General features: G+C 33.6%; 1 long non-coding RNA gene across 1 annotated transcript; it reads right to left on the bottom strand.

Moving 5' to 3' along the window:
• Nucleotides 1-11,916: 11,916 nt before the first annotated feature.
• LOC124428432 lies at nucleotides 11,917-14,487 on the bottom strand. Its single transcript, XR_006943160.1, has 3 exons — nucleotides 13,392-14,487; nucleotides 12,951-13,190; nucleotides 11,917-12,785 (listed from the first exon to the last, which is right to left on the bottom strand). It is a non-coding gene; the product is annotated as an uncharacterized LOC124428432 (long non-coding RNA).
• Between the last annotated feature and the right edge of the window lie 391 nt (nucleotides 14,488-14,878).

Raw genomic sequence — 14,878 nt, 5'->3', positions numbered from 1 at the left:
TGATTATAATTTAATGAATGAATTAATCTTGACGTCATTTGAAACATTTAAAATAGCAATATCGATATTTAATTTTTTATTTTTATAAATATTCATACCATATCAATAGGTTAGGGGTTTATTATTCAAATATGTGGATACGATTTATACAATTGTAGTTAATTGAACACTTATATCAATTAACGTTTGCGGCCATGGATTTCACCATATAATCGAACGATTATTGCTTATTATTTTAGCGTATAATAATATAATAATAATTTCATAAGACATCCATTTATGACCAGCATACTGGCTAATGCTTTTTCTTTTTCATTTTCTTTCTTTATTTTTCGCGGGCGCATTGATTTTACAACGTGTCCAACTTCAAGAACGACGGGAGACCACTTTTATCTCTCTGGAAGCATGAAATAAAGTACAAAGTGGTTTATCTGAAATTGAATGTCTGCACATGTCTATCTGTTTACCGTGACCTTTTCGAAACCTCACGTTTGGACTGTTCATCGTGTATGGCATATACACTCATCGCTGATACGTTTGACATACAAAAGAGAAAAACATTTTAGGAATCGAAAATAGATATTACATGAATATCTTGATCAATTATTAAGCAAAAATGATTCTTTCGTTTCATCGTCCTCATTATTATATGTATGTTTATACGTTTACAACTTTATTTCATCTGGAAATTATTTTATAATTATCTTTAATCATTTTATAAAAAATTACTTTGGACTGAAAGATTACAGGAGATATTTATCTACAAAATATCCATGAATCGATCATATTTTATTGATAGTATTGAAGTACGTAGATAAAAATAAAAAAAGAATATTTTTCCCTTTAAAATAATATTTATTTAAAATCTCTACGAATTATAATTACAAAAATATCTCTTTCCAAATTTTGTCTTTCATTATTCCAGTATACCTGTTTGTAATACAGTAACAGCAAAAAAATCGTTTACGTCGCTAGCTTAAAATATGGACTTGCATAAATTTCAAGAATGTATGTAGGTCAATGTCTCTTTAACCCGTTAACTGCATTTACATAATACAAAACATTGCTATATTTTCACGACGAAAGAAGAAATTAACTTTTGTTGTTTAAATTAAAATTTTAATAAAAACTAAAAAAATATTTGTAAATTTAAGACATTTTAGAATATTTTGAAACAGCAACAAAATAAAAAGAAACTCACATTCTTTCATAAATAATTTTTCAGATTTTTCAGGACAAACTATTGTCCATTCTTTTATTACATTATTAATAGTTATTCAAAAATTTACTATATGTAATTCGTTATAAATAATTTGTTACAAATCATTTTTTAGATTTTTTAATGAAATCTTTTCTCTACTTTTTCATTATAATATTAATGACTGTCGCACAATTCGCAATAAATAATTTCTTATTAATGATTTTTATAAAGTATCTATCGAGAGTCAGAAATGTTCATATATATATATATATATATATATATATATCTGTTGTGTTGTGAGGAGCGTAATTACGAGAGCGTTTCGAGATACGCGTCTCGACCGAACGAGCGATGATAGTCGATTTGCACGAAGAATCTTCCCCTGTCTCTTCCTAATCATCAGAGTTATAAACCCACTGGTCGCGATGAATAAGGGCGCTGATACTATGCTAGAATATCTCTGAAGCCTGTCAACAAAATACCGCTCGCCGCGTTCTCGCAAATTAATGGGAGAAGGATCCCATGAAGAAGGATCCCATGAAGAAGGATCCCGTGAAGAAGATCCCTTTTGAAGAAGCTTGTGAGGTAGATGCGCGATAATAAATATTGCTCGAATTGAAATTATTATAGTATATTTATTAAAATAAGATACAATTGTTGATACTCTTATAAGATAACGTGTAGTCAGTTGTGTTGTTGCGTTTTAGATTATGCTGGATACCTTCGATCAAGGCATAGCCAGTGATATTGATAAAACTCAGCTGTTTTACTGGTGAGTGCGAATGTTTTGATGTGACTGACCGTAGATTTCTCTCGAACTATCCACGAAGGTATTAATAAATTAGGAAAGAGAAATGGAAAGGGAGAAATTTAAGTACAAAATGTCGAGAAAGGGAAAACAATATCCTTATTGGTCGTGGACTTGTGAAGATAGTTCGCTGGAATGTTCAAACAATTTCATGTATGCTTCTTTGTTTTAGTGAACGTGTAGACTAAAGGGATATATCAATGGATATTTCATGGCTAGACTCTAGACAACCCTTGGCTCGTCACACCTAGGCATCTACTTTCACTATTTATTTATTGCCCGATTATTTATTTATCTATGCGTTTTCTTAGAGAGTATCTAACAAGTTCCCAAGAGCAGATATTTCTAATAGTAATATATGATCCTTAGGAGAAAGTACTATAGACAATTGAGAGACACACGTGTACGTTAACAAAGATACGACACATTTGGAAAAGCATACGAGAGCGAATAGATGATGTTATCAATTCATTAGTCAGGATGTAACGTGTATGCAGAACCAAGATTATTCCAATTGAAGTTCGATGAGATTTATAGAATAGAGTCTATCGCAAATTACATATTCGATATTAATATTCACCGGTTGAAACTAATTTCCCAGTATCTCTAAACGGAATGGATGAATTCAAAGATGCAAGAGAAGGAGAGAGAAAGAGTAGGTGTGATCGATGTTCTTCCGATAATGAAACCTTGTATGACATAATAACATGCAAATGCGTGCGGGAGGTCAAATAAATATTACTTGGTGCCGCGCCTTTCTCTAAACGACGTTCTCACCTTCGAGGAACAGACCCAACGATGACAACGACGACGATGTCAGTGACTGGATCGACAGCGAAGAAAATATCACATATGTCCGTAAAGTGCTATAAGTGAGTTTATCTTCGAAACGTTCTTCGAAAGATCGTAAACGCGTCTGGGAACTTTGAGAAGTTTCAAACTGGCATCTTTTTAAACTGATAAATAAACGATGTACAAATGTATAATGGCATGATTCAGAAAGATCATTTTATAAAATGTTAATAAGATGAACGTTCAAGTTCAAGATCAAGATGTTCGAAAAAGTAAATAAAAACTTTGATTTAGATATTTTCGAACGAATTTCTTATGATGGATTCGAATAGTATATTTAAGTTCATTCGTTGATATTGAAGAATTCTCCGTTATCTTTTTTATTGTTTTTATATGGCAAAAAAAATCCTTTTGCTCGTGATTAAGAATAATAAGAATCTGTGAGATGTAGTGGCCTCATTCATAATGACATCAGTCTCGTAAACTTCATTAAGGCCGGCAATATTGTATCTGCACTTGGCGGGTAGCACGAGGTCATAGAAGTAATCAAGGATCAGGGACTTCCAATTAGAAATGTTTCACTTCGACCTTCACATATTGGACTTACGGTAGAACAAGTGGCAAGCGAAATTGATTAGTGATTCCAGAAAAAGTACATGTCTATTATAATAGAATTATTTGTTTGTAATGTCTAAGTGAATTGGGACCCTTTCGAAATAGGGATTGAAATAATTACTCTAATTGGTTGAAAATATTTTTAATCTCTTAATAAATAATTTTTCGTCTAGATTCCATTAAATCTAGTTTTACATTTACCTATTTTAAAATCGATAAAAATGTAATTAATCTTGGTATTACTTTTATAAAGACAGGAAAGAATTATTTCTTGTAATGTTACCCGTTACCTACTGAGCTTAAATAGTTTGATAAAACGAAGCGAGGTGGGAGGCATTACGGGTAAAGACACGGCAGTGTTTTCCCCGTATTACAGCGCAATAGATAATTGGTTCTAATAGGCGTCCAGAGGCCAACTGCCGTTAGCTACGGATAGATCTGTACTTTCTTTTGCTCTTTCTTTCAACCGTATGTCCCGTGAGGCTTACGCATTTCTAAGCTCGACTACAGCATAGTCTATGTTGTATCTCATTCGTGTGGTTCTTTTAGAGACGCGTATCTATTATCATGGCACGTTCGGGTCATGTTCGCATTAACTCTTACCTATTTCATCCATTCTCCTGGTTGGACGTATAACGCCAATTGCTGCTTGTCTCTGACACTATGATAGTTCGAAAAATATATATTGCTACGAGAAAGTGTTAATTAAAACAAGGAATGTGCGAGCTGTACTGGCGAACACCCAGTAACCGTTGCATCATATCTTTCCTTTGTACTCTGTTTTATATTTTGTCACAAAAATTTATAGCTCCCTTGATATAGATGATATAAAATCAAAAGCACGTTTAATAATTTTACATAAAATTATAGGTGTCCGAATAGAAGAAATTAAAAGTTAGCAATTACTTGATCATGATGAAAAGGAATGAAGAATGCTAGTACACGTTGTTAAATATAGTATAATATAATCGCATCCAGCCGCAACTGCTTTTAATTCGAGGATGGAAATCTTAGAAGATTTAGAGCTTGTAATAAAAGTACTTAACATTCCAAACATTTCGACTCGTACCATTTTATGGCCAATATACTTTCCCACTTGATAAAGCAATTTCGTAATTCGATATTGATATTTTCTATCTCAAAACTACGTCGACACGTGACAACGATCTATGCTTGTCTTTTAAAAAATGAAAAAAACATTATGCGTAATTTTCCTTATAAATTTTTTGTTCTTTTTTCCTATGTACGTGCGATACCGCGCTTTGATTTGTTTCTCAATTATTAACGATACAAATGACCCAGAGAAATGATCGAACTGAATACATTTGTGTTTACGAAACGACAAATCTATTTTCAATTTTGCAAGCCGGTCTTATAACAACATCAATTATTTCTCTATTTACACTTGTACACGTTCAAGCGATTTAGCGTGACCCTAGTGTCTAATGTTCAAGCAACCTTACGGACAAAAGATCGTGCGTATAGACCTGCGATCTCGTAGCTCATACGTCTTTGCGTGGCCTTAGCATCCTTATATTTCCTCAGAGTATTTGCACCGACTGCAAAGGCAAGAAAAAGAAGAAGAAAAAGAAGAAGATGGAGAAGAGAAAAGAGAATACAGCAAAGTGCGAGTACGTATAATAACGAGCTGTTTGTACATATTTGGTAAGGACGACCTATTTCGAGGTAGAGTTAAGCGGATGTAGTAAAAGAGGGAGAGACAGAAAGAGAGAGAGAGAGAGAGAGAGAGAGAGAAATAGAGGTATACGAGCCCTGTATCGGAGAGAACCAACGATCTGCAGATACCTTATGCAAATTCGATTTGCTCGAGCGCTATAGTAGTAATGCCTATTCTCTTCACCAGTTTCTCTCTTGCACGCTCACTTGCTCGTTCTCACTGCCTAAATTCTCTTAGAGCTAAATTATAAGCTTATAACAAAATTTATGGCAATACTTTCGGCTCGATGATGCGCGTTTGCTGTTGCATATATAACGTACATCCAATAGTAATGCACTTACATCCTTTCCAAACGTTATATTATTCTCCACAGTTGTGACATCGATATCTACTATCATTATTATTATTATTATTATTATTATTTTATAAATGTATAAACAATACTGGAAGCTTATTATTATTTATGTCCTATTATATTCCGAAGTCGATATGTTATAATAGTCGAAGAAATTTTACCAACGGCATATGAAAGAGAAATAGATAGATAGAAAGAGAGAGAGAGAGAGAGAGAGAGAGAGAGAGAGAGAGAGAAAGGAGAGAGATTGAAATATTTTATAATATGCTTCGTAATATTTCGTAATATTCTCAAATATTTCGTATATAGCCTAACGCAGATAGAAGATGTTCTTCTTTTGCTTATTTAATCCTCCCTTTGGGTTTTAAACGATGTATGGCATTTAGCGGAGAGAAGAAGCTAAGTACATGATAGAAGATAAGAGTCTCATATTTCTTCCGCGTCTTCCTGCAAAAGTACATATATACTATCTCTTGCGTAATTTGTGTGTGTAATATGGCTCGTATATCCTAGAAGAATTTTTGCGATGATAAATAAATCTTCAGACATCGAAGAGTATCATAAGATACTAGGAGGTTTAGGGAGGACGTTAATTCGATATAAAGACTCGTTTTTGAAGTTCTCTGCAGAGGAGTTAATATTTTAAGGACATAAATATTTTCATGAAGTCGAGTCATGAACGTTTTGACATTTAATATAGAGAAAGAGAAAACGTTTAACACCCGTATTACATTTTCTATTTCTAGGACGGTCGAAAATAATTTTTTCCTGTGTACTCAAAGTCAAGTTCTTTATCAATATTGATGCAGAGTAAATGAAGTTAATTAACCACTAATAAAACCTCTCGCATTAGACAATTACTTTCAGTGCTATCGCATCGTGAAGCTAAGCGCGCGAGCATGTAAGTGAATTCTAATAATTTTAATTTTCTTGTAAATATTAAAAAATATTTCGTTGGATTTAAATCATATTTTCTAGTCGAACTGTATCATCGCTATTTTATACCGCAACGTATCGTTTTGGAAAAAGATTAAAAAGAGAAATAACGTAAATGAATTATCTCCATAGCGACAGGTAACAAAAGAGAACAGAAAAAAATACGAAGGAAGAAAGAGAGAGCGACGTGAAATTCTCGGCAAATACGCCATGCGCTCCGTTAACAAAAATAACCGAATCATTGTAGTTCCAGCCGTGACTCGATCGTCATGAGGCACCGCTGCACTGCAATTGTCGTCCATTATCTTCCACTGCTCCATTATCTTTCGCGTTCGAACCGGCTATCCATCTGAATTGTTGGGCAAATTGTCACGAATCTAAATATGCATGACCGACGTGGAAAGCTTGGCAAATAGTCGCTTACGTCAAATACACTTTTGCCAGTTCAAATACTAGAACGGAAGAAATTAAAATATTTGGTTCTTTTCTATGACAAGAATAGGAGATCCGTACGCGTATCAGGTTCCATTAAACGAATCGTTGTTTACAGTTAAGTTGCATAACCGAGATTATTTTATCAGTGCTCTTTATCTATCGATATTTCAATTAATTATCGATCTATCGCATTAATTACCATCAATTTAATCGTGGATTCAGTATCGTGCCAATTAATTCTATTAAATATTCTCCCGTTGATTATACCCACCGTGCGCTTTACGAAACAAGCTGGTTAAGTACATATGTATGCACGTGGATAATCCTGAAAATGCAAGAGAACAGGAAGGAAGGGATGAATTATTATTAAAGTTAATATAGACGTTAGGGAGCGTATCTCGATGAAGAAATTAAATTTAGTATTAAACTTGAGAAAGTGTTTTTCCATTAAACGAGAAAATCCACTCGAAAAGCACGCTCTCTGGGTTGGTCGAATAATCGAAGTTCTACTGTAGTTTACATTTCATTCCTGGTCGACAAAAGATGATCTGTGCCTTTAGTAGGTATATATGTAACTTCGTATGTACTATGCAGTTATATTCGGTCGATACTCTCGTTCAAGAAGAGAACATTATTTCTCATTTTCAAAGAATAATCTCATCGTTCGTTCGGTTTTCGATCACGTCCAACCGATTAAATAATATCGATCGTATACAGTTGATATTATCCTATACTGTTAAACGAGTTTGTTGTTTTGTATTACATGTATTTGTATATTTGTCAATTTTATCTTAAAAATATAGCAAAGAATTTTGCTGAAATTGGATGAATCTACCATTTTCGGATACGAGAAAATAATTTAGCTAGATCTGAACTTTAGGAAAATTCATTCGGGGAATTGCATAACCATATAAAATATGAATGATTTTTTTCATTTTACACGTAGCGTAAAATGAAAGTGTAGCTCTGCGAACTTCACAATGCGCGGTATGATATTTTCTGAATTTCACTTCTTTAATTTCTTAGCGGCAAAGTTATAAATGTGAACGTTAAAAAGCGATTCTCACAGTAAATAATTATAAAATCATGTATTTTTTATTAATTGAATGATCCGTGATTCGTGATTCATGTTCCATATTCTTTATTCTGTGATTAGTAATTTTTTATTGTGAATTATTTATAATTTAACGTAAACTTTTTATTTGAGAACAATTTATAGTTCTATAAACCTATAATATTTATATCCCTTGATCAACGTAAACTTTGTTATTAAATAAAATTGCAAAATCATTTATTATAAAATTGATGGAAATTCACTTTTCGCAAAGTTTAATAAACTACTGTCGTGAAAAGTGTGATTATCGCAGCATACTAACACTATCTACTCTAACCCACACTAACCCGATTGTTAGGTTACGAGTGAGGAAGCTATAATCTACATAAGCTTATACGCCGATACAATAGGCGCATGGTTAGGATAGCGTTCCCCTATTGCGCTTGTAGTTCATATTTTGTCCATACCTGTCGCTGAATGGTTTAAGCAAAAGGTGTTGAACAATGTTAATATATTTTATTATTTTACAACAATAGTTGGCATAAAACAACAAATTTCACGAATCTATGTTTCTTGATGAATTGTAACAAATCTATTGTTTTTCATCGTGACAAAGCAATTTAAGTAAATCACGACTTTGAAAAAATTCAAATGTACAACCAGATAGAATATAAATAATTTTATCATTTACACATTAAAATTGAAGTGGTGATATTTGTCGAATTTTATATGACTGTTAATTTTTATTAAAATTTATTTAGTTAGAAGAAAAATATGTCAATATTTCAATTTTAATAACCATTGAAAGAAGAACAAGTATGAAATGCTGTACGTTGCCTTTTTCCGAGTCAAGAGACGTAGTAATTTGGAAATATATGGAACTTAGCTACGAAGAAAGCAGACACAAGTAATGTCAGTTACATGAACAGCCCGGAAAAGCCTAATAGCTACAGAAAAGATTTTTTATGCTCTCATCCTCCTTTACTGAGCGAACATTGCCCGGACTTTTAGATATTATTAATTTTAATGCGGTAATCCTGACTCGATATTTATATAAAAAATACAAGTAGGTATTTTTCGTAATACACTTTTAATTAATTTCGCTCGAAACTTATTCTATTAGATATATAAAATCTTTTACGGCAAACTTTAATATAATGAAATATTTATAAATTGGAAATGGAAAATAAACATTTCCTGTTACATATATAAGTAATTAAAATCTAACTGTACTATCGAATTATTAGAGTGTAATATCTGCATCTTTCATTTTCATATCGTTAGATGCGGGAAAAGACCAAAGATATAGAAATGTAAACAACGATGTAGTTCGACTAATTGGACCCAAGCCATGCGCATAATAATTTCGTGATGCTTCATGATGCAACAACCACGAATCTGTTACCAATTATTTCTCTATCCGTCCACATATGCGTTATTGCAAGTGCGATTTCCTGGATTACTAAACTTTTGATACAGCAATGTTGAATAACAGAAACTGGTTTTGGAATATGCGTTCATTCTGTTTTCGTATTAAATCGATCGTTGAAATAACGTGATGTCTCTCTTTCCTCTAAAATAAGAATATTTATACCATGATAAAATATAAAATGAGAAATATTGTTTCAAAGAAAAGAGGGGAAACGCTGAGTGATAGATTAATACTTTGAGCCTGGAATTATCTGAATATCTCGTTATCCCTCGTCGGATGGTATTAAAGGATGCGGTAAAATTAATGGCTCGACCGTTTTTTACCTTGGAAATTGGCAAATCAACAAAGGAATTTCTGTAGTACATTTTTAGAAAATATTATTCTTTTTAATATTCAACGTTTATCTATATATTACAAATGGAATTGGAGTTCATATATAATGAATATTATATGGAAACACAAGCGCAAATATTTATATAATAAAATATACTGAAATCGTTGTAAAAACAAATAGGAAAAACGTGATAATCGAATGGCAACGATAATTTTCACTTTAAACGCTTCGTCAAAAAAAAAAAAAAAATAAAAAAAAAAAAAGAGAAAAAAGAGAAAAAAGAAAAAAGAGATAAAAGAAAAAAGAGAGAGAAAAAACGTTCGCAATTTCATGTTTCTCTTTGACAAGAAAGAACGAGCCGAGTCTCGATGCAACAATAAAATCACTAACTTGCAGTTAATTATCTTGGACTTTCCCAGGTATGTACGTGGAACGTACGCGAACACGAAAAATAAATCGTTCGCGACATCTCTACCATTATGTCGTATAGATAATTGGAACGCACCGACAAGAAGAATCGTGTCGCGCGTACAATTTGCAGAATACTTGGACTATCTTTTACCTTGGCAAGTTTCTATCGTGATGTTTCCGCGTGTATGTTTCGTGTATCTAGATATGTACTATATATATATATATATATATATATATATATATATATATATATATATATATATATATATATATATAGATATGTAGGTGTATACGTTGAGCACGCAAAAAGGAAAAAGTCACATCTTCACTCGCGGACCTTCGCACATCCGCCAATGTGTAAGCGTTTACGTGTGAATCAATGTAACCGCGAGAGATACAGATTATGACGGATAGTCGTAGCCGCAGTGCCGAGTACTTAGCCCGATGCCATTACTGCGCGTTCATTTTTCAAGCCGTATTCTCTGGCCATATCGTTACGCTCGGTAAAGTACACACTCTTTTTCGTGGGTAGAACCGAATTAAGTATGATATCGTTGAGGAAAGAGATTGCGAGTGAAGGAGAAAAAGAGGGAAAGAGAGAGAGAGAGAGAGAGAGAGAGAGAGAGAGAGAAAGAGAGAAAATCTCTTTTGATATCGAGTGCATAAGCGAACTCTTTCGAAAGTCACGACGAGCGACCGTTCTCTTGGAACATATATTAATTCTTCGATACGGATACAGAGGAGAGAATGCCGCTTGCTGTTCGGCCAAACTTACTAAGATATGAACGCTAAAGGAAAAAGAAAGATAATACAAAAAATGCAGTACAAGACAACTCGTCTTTCTTGTCTTGCTCTTATTTTCTTATCTTATTTACTTTATACCATTTTTTTTTTCAATAATATCTTCTTCTAACAAGCGTGGAGCTTTCTAAGTCGTATGTTTTCTTTATGTATTTTTCTTTTTTTTACTTTTCTGAATGTACTCCGGAATAAAAATGATCCTATAATTTTATTGCAAATTTATGATAAGTTGTTTCATTTTTGTCATTTACCATCAATCAAAAAATTTTTTCTTTCTTGAAAAATGACACAGAGAGATCATTACTTTTTCTTGTTTTTTTTTTTTTTTTTCATTTTTCAGTAATAAAACAGCGAAATGTCAAAGTGCGGTTTTCGTAGAAAAAAGATAACCGGAACGCGTGTGATACGATTGTCAAAGAAGAGAAGCTTTTGGAACGCGGTTGTTACCAGCGTCATTATAATTACCGCAAAACCATAACTGTGCGCTTGCGCCGCTCGTAACTAAGATTTAGATCGCGGATAAAGGATATAGAAGGCGTTACACGGCACATAATAACGCCTAGTGGTAACCCACTCGTGATATTATACCGAATACTTCGTTCGCTTTCTCACGGGGATCTTGTCTTTCGCGAAGCTCGTTTCATTGCGGTTACGATTCCTCTCTCCCCATCCCTTTTTATTTCTCTCTCTTTCTCTCTCTCTCTCTCTCTCTCTTTCTTTCTCTCTACTATTTCTTCCTTCTTTCTTTTTTCTTCTTTCTTCTTTCTTCTTTCTTGTCATAAGACAGAATTCGTTTCTTGAGAGATATTCGCAGTCCCATGAGTCTCTTCTCCTTTTTATCTTCTCTTCCTTGTCCATCGTTTGTTCATTGGAAAACCACGTTTCTCTTCCATTCCGTCTCGACTGTATCGAATATCGAACGATAAAGCATTCCTTTTGCATTCTATTGATTTTCTACTATGTGGTTATCCAAAACGAACATTGATTTTCGTTGAATCGTCGATCGTCTTTCCATTTCCGTGTAAAGCTTGATATCTTACAATTAAATCTAAAATATGAAATGTACATACATACATATAACTGCATTTAATGTGATAGCCTTGGAATAGGAAAATGATTTTCTTAGGATCGGAGATACCAAGAAGGAATATCATCAAGGAGGAAGAAAAGTTATCACAGAATTGTCGACGTAATGACGATTCCGTTGGATAAAGTGTGTAACGTGACTTTTCTTTTTCGTTTGAAACTTCATCGTCAGAGACAGGTTTTTAGACATTTATCATTTTTACGAGGGTTGCCATATTCATACGGAAAGATAATGAAATTGCGTTTTCTTGTTTCTCTATATGTTTATTGAGATTCTTGTAATGTTCATGAAGTGTATTCGTGATTAACAAATAGTTGATTTTTTATTATTCGGTACTTCCGACATAGAGTCGAAGTATCACACAGCCAGCGGCATAATAAATTCTTAGCACGATAAACCGAACTCCTTTCTTCGTCAACTTTAAGATCCCGTTCGTTTGAAAGCAGTATGCCATTGCAATCGCGTGAGTACTCGGATCAGGTGCACATGCGGGCTTCTAAAGTACGATATTGAAAGAAAGAAAGAGAGAGAGAAAGAGAAAGGGAGAGAATACAAAAATGCAGCATAAGGAACTATATTTAACTCTATTTCGAACGTATTTATAACATAAACGAGAAATATTAAATCGCTACAAGGCAAACCTTTGCTTTTCATTATATTATTTAATAAATATTATAGATAACTTGTTATCAAAAGGATAAACGTTTTGTACTCACGCGATTACTAAGAAAGGAAGAAGAAGAGTCAAAGTGGTTAGAAATGGCGGAACATTTCGCGCGGTAAACTATGCGTGTAATATGCTGAATTATTTCAACCTCGGCGCCAGCAAGTTCGTCCATGCAATGTCTGCACTTACAAAAGGAAAATTACAATGAATGGGATTCTTTCCCAATTATTATACTAATATCCTTCGATAAGTGTCATAGCTAGTATCCACCTCATTTTTAAACTTATCGATTTTATCATGACGCATTATAAGCTATCTTCGTTTAACTTTAAATACATACATACCAACTTCAATTGACTCCATTCCTGATCACATTCAAATTGCTCCTTGAAAGTTAATGGAAATAAGATAAATTACTTGAATTGTGTAATAAGAATTCCAGAATAATAGTTGACATGTGATATATTATCGAGTCTTTATGTCGTTAATAGATATAAGGTTCGGTTCGAAAGGTTAATTTAATACGTCCCGTTGACAGTTATAAAGTCGTTTGAGCCTATTACATTGCTTCGGAAGTCGTAATGCTAAAAAAATGCAATTTTATATGTATAAGATAGAAACTTATTGATAATTTGAAAGATTTTAAAGGTTAATCGATGGGCAATGAATAACGTGAATAGGAATAAGGGTTCATTTCCTTGGTCAAAATGATATTTTTATATTCCTATTTTCTTCATGAATATATATCGTCTCTATGAATATCACAGGGTAATCATTATATCTACCATAAGTAGAAGTTTATAATGCCATCATCGTGTTCTCGTAGACGTAAGTTGGATCCAAGGATGTGCTCCACCCGCGCGTGCGCCTAACAACAGTGTAATTCACTTTTCTCGACGAAGTGTATGTTCGTAGAAAATGTCAAATGTTTATGGTTAACGGTAATACGTGCTCGTACGATACTGCTCCGAGAGAGAATAGATATTGTCGTTTCTTTGTACTCAAGGTGCTTCCACGACAAAGGTGCTACTGCCATCGCTGCTTACGACGCAACGTGTTTTACAGCACACGACTTCCTTGCATTCTGGTCATACTAGATATGCGCACGCGTTGCTTTGTTCCAGCACTGGAGAACACAAGATCTATTTAATCGTAGCTGGGGACCAGTAATTCTCGACACGGTAAACGTAGCGTTGGTAATGTTGCCATGACCGTAACGAAGGATGTGTAGCTTTGCTTTCAACCAAAGGGCGATAAGAATGAATCGCTTGTATTCATATATCTATTCTCATCAAATCATTATAACAGATCTAGATTATCGTTGCATCGCAATTAAGAAAACAAATTATTTTATCTTATGACATCTCTTATTTTTTCACTTAGGTATATCGTTCGTTCCTTTAAAAATGATTTATTTAGTGACGATTAATAAACACATCGATGTATTATAATAGCCAGATGAATCGATCCTTTGGTTTGAATTACTTTTTAATATTTTAATTAATCGCAAATGTATAGCTTATCTCACGTTTTTGATTATCTCGTTCTCTTTATCGATATTATTCGATGCTCACCATTCTGTCTTCATCGAAATCAATCTTCTTACAATTGGAAAAATTAAAAAGAAGCGCGATCGACGATTTAACACATCATCGACTCGGCATGCGACGAGCAGCGTCCGAAATTCGGACCGCATGAATCAGCGTTCGATCGAAAGCGATCATTCGCCATCGATGAGCGGTCAGAAAGAATTCTTTTGTGGGCCAGCTGTTTCTTTCGACTCTTACAATCGTGTCACGGCTTTTATACCTTGGCAGATGTTATTCGTTTCACCGATCTTCGCTCTCAACCATTAAATGACTGTTTCGAACTTACCGAAGTGTATACCGGAGTGCACTTACGTGCTTAGAAACTATCGCGAAATTGCATTTCAACGATCGTTTCGAAGCTCGTTATTAGCCATTAAGATTGTACCTGACATAGAAATTTCGAGACGGTATTCGTTGAATGTGCTGACGGTAAGTCACTCTCTACCACAGATTTTTCATTCGAAATAAAGGCAAGCTGTCGTTCATTATTGATGCCAATATGAAAGAGGCAATGAATAAATTTGAATAACCAAAAAGTAAAATGAGCAAAATATTATTATTTTTTATACGATTCTCCATATTTTCATTTTAAATATATTGATTAATATTCAGAGATTTTTAAGCATGTATGTACATTCTTCATTCTTCATACGTCCTTTAAATTATATACGAGATCGAACTAA

The sequence above is a fragment of the Vespa crabro genome, chromosome 1 (assembly GCF_910589235.1).
Source record: "Vespa crabro chromosome 1, iyVesCrab1.2, whole genome shotgun sequence".
In the NCBI taxonomy this organism is placed as follows: domain Eukaryota; kingdom Metazoa; phylum Arthropoda; class Insecta; order Hymenoptera; family Vespidae; genus Vespa; species Vespa crabro.
This window is presented reverse-complemented; position numbering and strand designations above follow the sequence as displayed.